This window comes from Myotis yumanensis, unplaced genomic scaffold, assembly GCF_028538775.1.
Source record: "Myotis yumanensis isolate MYYU_CA2020_CCGP unplaced genomic scaffold, mMyoYum1.0.hap1 SCAF_3, whole genome shotgun sequence".
NCBI classification, from domain to species: Eukaryota; Metazoa; Chordata; class Mammalia; order Chiroptera; family Vespertilionidae; genus Myotis; species Myotis yumanensis.
In genome coordinates this window covers 95,033,248-95,042,014 of record NW_027223754.1, presented here as the reverse complement: position 1 = coordinate 95,042,014, position 8,767 = coordinate 95,033,248, and positions in this window count along the sequence as shown.

Genomic DNA, 8,767 nt, shown 5'->3' with positions numbered 1-8,767 from the left:
GGACCATCACTTAGAAAGAAAGAACTCTAATAAATCTATATTAAGACCTTCAAACTTCCCTTTTTAGTAAAATCGTGACTTAGGTAAAATTGCAAATATGAAATTATAAAGAGATGATCTGGCACTTGGTTTGATTTTTTTTCTTTCTCTTCCATTCATTTTGCATTTCAGAAAACCAACTAGCATATGATGACATAAACAGGATGCTGAGTCTTTTGCTTCCTGCCTACATTAGAGGATGTGTGAAATGAAGTGCTAACATGAAGGTACTAGAGAAACTTTCAGGGGAAATGTAAGTGGAAACTCAGTGGGCAGAAAGGCACAGTGACCTGTTTATGTTATGGATTCTTCCTCACCTAATATGTAACTAGAGTACATTACATTATATATAAGTTTTAGATTTTATTTTATACTAGAGGCCCGGTGCATGAAATTCATGCACTGGGGGCAGGGGTGGGGTCCCTCAGCCCGGCCTGTGCCCTTTCAAAGTCTGGGAGCCCTCAGGGGATGTCTGATGAGGGGAGCAGGCTAAGCCAGTAGTCGGACGTCCTTAATACTGCCATGGAGGCAGGAGAGGCTCCTGCTACTGTGGCTGCACTTGCCAGTCATGAGCCCGGCTCAGGGCTTCTGGCTGAGCGGTAATCCCCCTGTGGGAGTGCACAGACCACTAGGGGGCAGCTCCTGCATTGAGCATCTGCCCTCTGGTGTTCAGTGCATGTCATCTCTGGTGGTCAGTGCGTGTCATAGTGACTGGTCGTTCTGCAGTTTGGTAGATTTGCATAGTAGTCTTTTATTATATAGGATATTGGAATACAGGATGTGTGTTTTTTGGGTTTTTTTGCAAATAAAATATAGAGAAATGATTCTATGTGGTGGATAAAGTTGAACATAAGACATTTTGTTGCTAAGAAGGTATCAAAATTGTGGAATTAACAAATTTAGTGTGGTAATAAACATATTTCAACCATATAATTCACTGGTACAGATTAAAGAAAATTCACTGGGAATAGAAGGGGATAGAGAGGGATGGGAAAATTCTTCATCAATGATAGGTACTTGTTCTTTATCTCATGTTCCTTTAAAGAAAATGTGAATATGGCTTCCACTTTCTCCTTCTTAAGAACTTTAAGCTAAAATCTAGAAGGATAAATAAGAGTTAATAAGTGTCTGGAATTCTTTAAAAGAACCAAGCAATGTAAATCTATGGCATTAAAATGAGTATCCTAAGAGTACCTTGTCTTTGGAAATGTCCTCAAAATGCCCTAAAAGTTTTTGAGGGCAAGCAAAATGACATAGGTAGAGTTAGCCATTATGAAAAGACATTTTGCATGGACACAGACTATATTCAGTGAAGGTCTGAGGAGAGGCATGGAGTGGGGTAGAAGAGGGAGACATTTTGAAAAACTTAAGTAGGAAAAATGTTAATGGGGATAATGGAGAAACTTCAGATTGAGTATATTATTGTGTTAAAGAAATCAGTCAGTTTCAGAATTCCTACTATGTGTCCAGCCTATTGTTAAATGTTGTACATAAAAAGGAAAATTGGACAGACCCTATTTCTTTCAAATGGGTGACAGATAATTATACAAATAATTATCACACTGTGAAATTGGCATTAGGCTGGGGGCTTGCACAAATTCCCCTGACAGCCCTGATGGAAATGGGACAAAGAAGAGTTAGGTGAGGCATTTAAATTCATGCAAAGTTATTGATGGATTTATATGTTAACAAACCAATAGCAACATTGGTTTAGTTGGGGGCAGGGGGTGGGGGAGCTGGAGGGTGGCAGCAGTTACCAGACATGCATCACATTAGAAAGACAAAAAGAAACCAGGAAATTCTCTTCCAAGACACAGTGGGGAAAAATATCCATAACTTCCTTCTGGTACAATGTGCTTGCTAGGAATTTATTTTTTCCCCTCATAATTAAAATCACACACATGCTCAAGCCCTTAGAGTTTTGTGAGCATATTACATATTCAAGACATCAACTGAGCATGGTATTGTCAAGTGTGTGATTATAAGGAAAGGGTTACGGAAGGGGGTTTTTCAGACGTGAGAAGGCTGGATAGAAGGTTGAAAAACACCGTTTTCCTATTTGCAAAAACTCTGAACTTTTAAGCTCCCCAAAATACACGTGTGTGTGTCTGTGAGCGCAGGCAGATCTATTTTGGTAGGATTTAAAAACAATTTTTTAAAATCATGCTCTCTCTGTGTTGTTGCGCTGCAAACATGGAGCACCCCCCTTAGGATCCTGTGGCAAAAGCTGCAGCAGAAGCACCGCTGGCGGCGCTGTTTACCCTGCTTTCCAAGCAACCCTCTCCCCATCCCCCCACTGGGAGCCACTGGCAGCACTCGTAGCTCATGTGCGAGCAAATGCCACCATCAACACCCGCACTGTGCCTCAGCCGAGTCTGCCTTCCCCTCCTTCAACACCACCCCGGCCCCCCACACTGCATCCCAGCACACCCTGGACACCACAGCCCCCCAACTCTGCCCCAGACCTCGCCTGTGAGCATGTTACTAGCCGGCTTCTCCAGTGTGGCCAGAACTCAGCCCCCCACCAGTTTGCACCGGGAAGCCCACTAACCAGGTGCCAGCCCCACCGCCCTCCACCCAGGCCCACCTGCAGCAGTGGAGGTGCTTGGAAGATTGTACTTGAGGCGCAGCAGCAGCAGCAGTTGTACTGGGTGAGCACCAACAATGGTATGCCCCTGAGGCACAGTGACACCTGAGAACCAGATGGCCCCCATGGGCCTGAATGTGACCCAACCAGGTCAGTGGGCCTGTTATTCACCCCCGGCAGTGGCAGCTGGCACCCATCCCCCAGCAACAGCCAATGTGAGGCATGCCCAGACCCGTGATGTCTATGCAGACCCAAGATGCAGCCACCTCAGAGCATCTCTCCAGGTGCCTTGCAGGACCTGCTGCGGACCCTGAAGTCTCCCAGCTCCCCCAGCAGCGGCACGTGCTCAATATCCTCAAGTCAAACCCTCAGCTGATGGCAGCTCTCATCAAATAGCACACGGCCTGCCCTAACCGGTTTGGCTCAGTGGATAGAACATCGGCCTGCGGACTAAAGGGTCTCAGGTTTGATTCTGGTCAAGGGCATGTACCTTTGTTGCGGGCACATCCCCAGTAGGGAGTGTGTAGGAGGCAGCTGATCGATGTTTCTCTCTCATCAATGTTTCTAACTCTCTATCCCTCTCCCTTCCTCTCTGTAAAAAATCAATAAAATATATTTTTAAAAAAATAGCACACGGCCAAGTAAGTGGCCAGCCAGCCCAGCCTTCAGCTTTAGCCCAGCCTGCTGAATCTGAATGCCATGCAAGCCAGCAGGTCACGACCTGCTGTCCCTCCGCAGCAGCAAGCAATGGGAGGCCTGAACCTCCAGGGCCAGGCCTTGAACATCATGAACCTGGGCGCAACCTCAGCGTGGCGAGTATGAACCACAGTATAGAGATGCCATGGAGCAGCAGCAGCAACAACATTGCAAGAGGCATGTCCGACTTTTGGTTTAGGCCCGATACCACAGGGATCGGGCCTAAACCGGGATCGGGCCTAAACCAGCAGTTGGACATCCCCCGAGGGGTCCCAGATTGGAGATGGTGCAGGCTGGGCTGAGGGACACCCCTCCAGTTCACAAATTTCATGCACCGGGCCTCTAGCATGTAATAAAATTAAAATCAGCTGCCTTATCTCATCAAGACATACCTATGATTTGAAACCTTTGGAAACTGCCTCCATAAGCTGTAGAAGGGAACTAATTTGCACATAGTTACAAAATCAGTCAGAGAAATTCTCTAAGCATGCTCACAATTTGACATTTTTTTTTCTGAACTGCTGGCAAAAATTTCTTAAGGAAGAAATGCTTTCACCTGACAAATTTCCTTGCATAGATTTCTCACATTGTGTCATCTTAAATTGCCCTGGTGAGTTAAATAATGTGTTGTCACTGAGCAGAATTTTGTGTTTCTTTGGGGTAAGATATTTTCCAGATGCTCATTGACTAGAGATACCTGGTATGTTTTTATCTCATTATTAGAATACGAATGAATTCATCTTGGAGTCTCATCTTATAAGGTACAGTCTCTCAAATAATTATTTTTATTTCTGAGATAGTAGAACAAAGCTAAAATTTTCAGAAACTTTATAGAGCTGAAATATGCTTTAGCCTTTTCATCACAAAGAGTCTGTGATTATAAATAAATCATTTGTTAACCTTAAAAGGGTAATCTTAAATCTGTTTGGAAACATCCTCTGGCAACTCATTTGTGTTTGATATTCTCTCAGGATTTCTATAGTTTCTGATCACAGGATGTGTTTATGAAGCTTCTTTATAAAATATAGCCTAGAGCTGAATAATTAAGATTTTAATTTTATGCAACTAGATTGCTCTCCTTCACTTATAAAATTGAATAAATGCATACACGGAAGGAAAATGTTATTAACCTTTTCTTTATTTATTAGGCATCCATAGCACACATCAAAATACCTATGTAGAGTTATAGGTTGACTTATTTTATTGCTATGCACTGTGAATTTCCATAATTTTATGGATAGTGGTTTGCATATTTCATAAAATTGATTGTATTTCATAAAATTGATTATAGTACATACCAATATGTACTATATTGTTTTATTTTATTTCAGCATCACACTGATCTTTCTTTAAAAATTTTTGTAACAGCTTTACTGAAATATAATTCACATATAATTTACCCATTAAAAATGTACAAGTCAATGGTTTTTAGTATATTCACAGTTGTGCAACCACTAACATTATATAATTTTAGGATATTTTCATTGCCCTGAAATGAAATCCTGTACTCATTAGCAGTCACTCCTCATTTTGCTCTAAGTTAATCAAGCTCTAGGAAACTGGTACTGAAGGAAATAGGTTCTTTTTGTGTTGCTGGAAAGGAAATTCAGGAACACACATAAGAGGATTTTAAGTGACAGTGGCAATATATATTAGAATGAAAGAGATAGTAGACCCTCAGAGAGGCAGAGAAGGGGCAGACTGCTTGGACAGAGCAAAAGGAGAATCCTCTGCGGTTGCTCGCTTCTCCCTTTGTTGCAAGTCTCATGGGGACCTTCAGAATTTAGGAGTAAAGAAGACAAAACATATGTGCCCCATAGAAGGCATGCTCCAAAGGGATGCACAGGGCACAGATGCCCTTGAAGGAGCTGCTGGACTCAATGAGGCAGCTCAGCAGCACTCAGCTGGTAGAGTGCATTCACTGCCCCCCTATACCTTGCCCATTGTCTCATCCACAGCCAGGTGGTTCAGCTCTATCTCACTTCAGAAGTCCAGCTTCTGGGTCTGCAGGCCCACACTTGTGCCCATGGAGCCCAGGAGGGTCAGGGCCCAGAGCTGTAGTGCCATAACCAGCTCAGTCTCTGCTCTAGGCTGGCATTACAGTTTTTAGCTGTACAACCTTGGGCAAGTTACTTAACTTCTCTGTGCCTCATTTCCCCATCTGCACGTCTGCTGCCAAGGCTCAATGGTACCCTGTGCCACGCCAGCACGTCCAAGGGTGAACCTGAGGAGGGATGGTGAAGGATTGAAGAAAAGTCAGACAAGAGAATACACCTGGGGCTCAGTGGATCTCCTGTGCCTGGATGAGGACACAAAAGACCCAGCCTGCAAGCCGATGCTTTATTTTATAGTCTGATTAAAACAAGGGTAGATTAACATGTACACAAATGTTCTTGTTTTGGCAACACTTGCTGCACCTCCCACAGCCCATTAGCTACTTAGAAAGGAATTAGGGAGTCCTACAAGGTCAAGTTTAATTATGCTAGGAGAGCTCTGTCCTCCAGGCTGGGACTTGTTTGTGGCCCTGCCACAGGTCAGCCCGAGGCTTGACCCTAGAGCTGCTCCCTACAGTACCCAGACCATGATTGGCACTGCCCTTCTCTCCACACAGCTGCCACAGAGGTGAGACTTTGTTTTACATCTATGTATTTTCTTGGCTTTTGGGGAAAAGCAGACTTTCTTTCCTTTATTTTCTCAGGCCTGTGCTGGTGCCCTCCCACTATCCAATCCATTTCCTGGATCTTTTGGGGTTTCAGCCTTTATCCTATCTGACCTTTTCCCCAGATTTTCCAAGGCTAGTCCCTTCACAGGCTTGGCTCCTACTGTGCATGCCCCATAGTTCTGCTTTGTCATTTGGCTTCTATTGCACATTCATGCCATGAAAAGAATTTCCTTTTCAATTTTCTCCCTCCTCATTTATCTGGGGGAACAGTGTCAGATACTCCCTGGGGTGACTGAAAAGCATCTTTCCTGCCTACTTGGATGCCTGGAGTGAATGTGAAACTGTCCTTTCCTAGTTAATCCAGCTTAATCAGATGTCTGGCTCCCTTCTCTTTGTTAATATCTAACTAACTGGCTACTTTAATACAACCACTGATCTACTTTCTGTGTATTTATATTTGACTGTTCTAAACCTTTCATATAAATATAATATGTGGTTGGTTATGATTGGCTTCTTTCACTTAGCATAATGTTTTCAAGGTTAATCCATGTTGTAGCAGGTATTATTAGTACTTCATTTCATTTTATTTCCAATAATATTTTATTTTACTCATATGCCACATTCTGTTAGTTGATGGACATTTAATTTGCTTTCACATTTTTTTTTTATTATATAAATCTTTATTGTTCAGATTATTACATTTGTTCCTCTTTTTTCCCCCCATAACTCCCCTCCTTCCAGCTCCCACCCCACCCTCCACCCTCACTCCCCACCCACTGAGTTCATCCATAGGTGCATGATTTTTGTCCAGTCTCTTCCCGAATCTCCCATTCCCCTTTCCCCCCCAAGAATAGTCAGTCCATTCCCTTTCTATGTCCCTGATTCATTATAGTCACCAGTTCATTCTGTACATCAGGTTATTTATTCACTTGATTCTTAGATTCATTTGTTGATAGATGCATATTTGTTGTTCATAATTTGTATCTTTACCTTTTTCTTCTTCTTCCTCTTCTTAAAGGATACCTTTCAGCATTTCATATAATACTGGTTTGGCGGTGATGAACTCCTTTAGTTTTTCCTTATCTGTGAAGCTCTTTATCTGACCTTCAATTCTGAATGATAGCTTTGCTGGATAAAGTAATCTTGGTTGTAGGTTCTTGGTATTCAGCACTTTGAATATTTCTTGCCATTCCCTTCTGGCCTGCAAAGTTTCTGTTGAGAAATCAGCTGACAGTCGTATGGGTATTCCCTTGTAGGTAATTGAGCCTCTTTCTCTTGCTGCTTTTAAGATTTTCTCTTTGTCTTTTGCTCTTGGCATTTTAATGATGATGTGTCTTGGTGTGGTCCTCTTTGGATTCCTTTTGTTTGGGGTTCTCTGCGCTTCTTGGACCTGTAAGTCCATTTCTTTCTCCAGGTGGGGGAAGTTTTCTGCCATTATTTCTTGAAATAGGTTTTCAATATCTTGCTGTCTCTCATCTTCTGGCACTCCAATAATTCTGATATTAGACCGCTTAAAGCTGTCCCAGAGGCTCCTTACACTATCTTCACACTTTCAGATTCTTTTTTCATTTTGCTTTTCCAGTTGGATGTTTTTTGCTTCTTCGGTTTGATTCTTGTGCTCCTCTGGTCTGCTATTGGGTATAATATTCTTTATTTCAGTCCATGTATGCTTACTTTCTAATTTCTTTATCGTAGCATCGAGGGTCTCATTAGTTTTCGTGAGGCTCTGCACAAATTTATGGCAAGCCCTCAAAATTGCGATTCTTAGCTCCATATCCTCCATTTCTGTCATGTTTTTTTTTTTTTTTTTTTTTTTTACAGTGTAAAATTTTTATATTTAGAATTAGGCAGTCTGTCATGTTTTTTTGTCTCCGCATCTTTTATGCTTTCTTGGTGCACCCCCTTGTGGTCTCTGTGCGCAGTCTTGTTCTAGCCAAGCCTTAATTGTTGTAGTTAACACTAGAGGGATTTGACCACCAGGCCGACTGGCTGTGGAAATCAGCTGTGGGAAAACTTCAGTCCTCAGGGGAGGCGCTAGTCCAGCCCTTGCCTGAGGCGATCGGCAAATGGCTGTGCGCAGGGTTTGGGCGGGGCGGGCTCAACAGGGCGGGGGGGAGGGAGCAGCTATGGCCGCTCTCAGTCCGTCCCCAGGGGCTCTGCCTCTCTGTCCCAGCAATCGCTGCAAACCTCGGAGGGGCCGTAGCCAGACAGTCCCGCTTCTCCCGTTTGAGTCTGGGTCCCTAGAGACTCGCCCGGATCTGTAGCCCAGAGTCTGAGACTCGCTCCTGAGTGAAAACGACAATCGCGCCCTCAGCCGCCAGCCCGCTTTGCAAGCGCACCCTCACCACCGCACCGCCGTACCTTTAAATTTTCCACACTGCGCCTCCGCTGAGCATCGGAATGCTGTTGTTTTTGCTTCTAGTTGAAGAGACTCTCCTCAGCCAGCCTTCCCTTTGGTTCTGGTTGATGTCCGCTCCGACTTTTAGTTGTATTTTTGAAGTGGTTGTCCACGGCGGCAGTCTCCGGTGTTTACCTATGCCGCCATCTTCGATTCTCCTCGAGGAGCGGTCTTTCTGCTTTCACATTTTGGGTATTTTAAATACAGCAAACCTTCGATTTTGTGGACCTCTATTTAATGGACTTTGGATTTAATGGACAAAGTTTCCGGCTATATGTCATATGTGAAAATTAACACTCTGTCATTTTAAAATGCTTTTAACCAAGAGTTGCTTATAATTAAACAGGTTATTTTTTATTAATTCACTCTTATTTTTAACAAATTT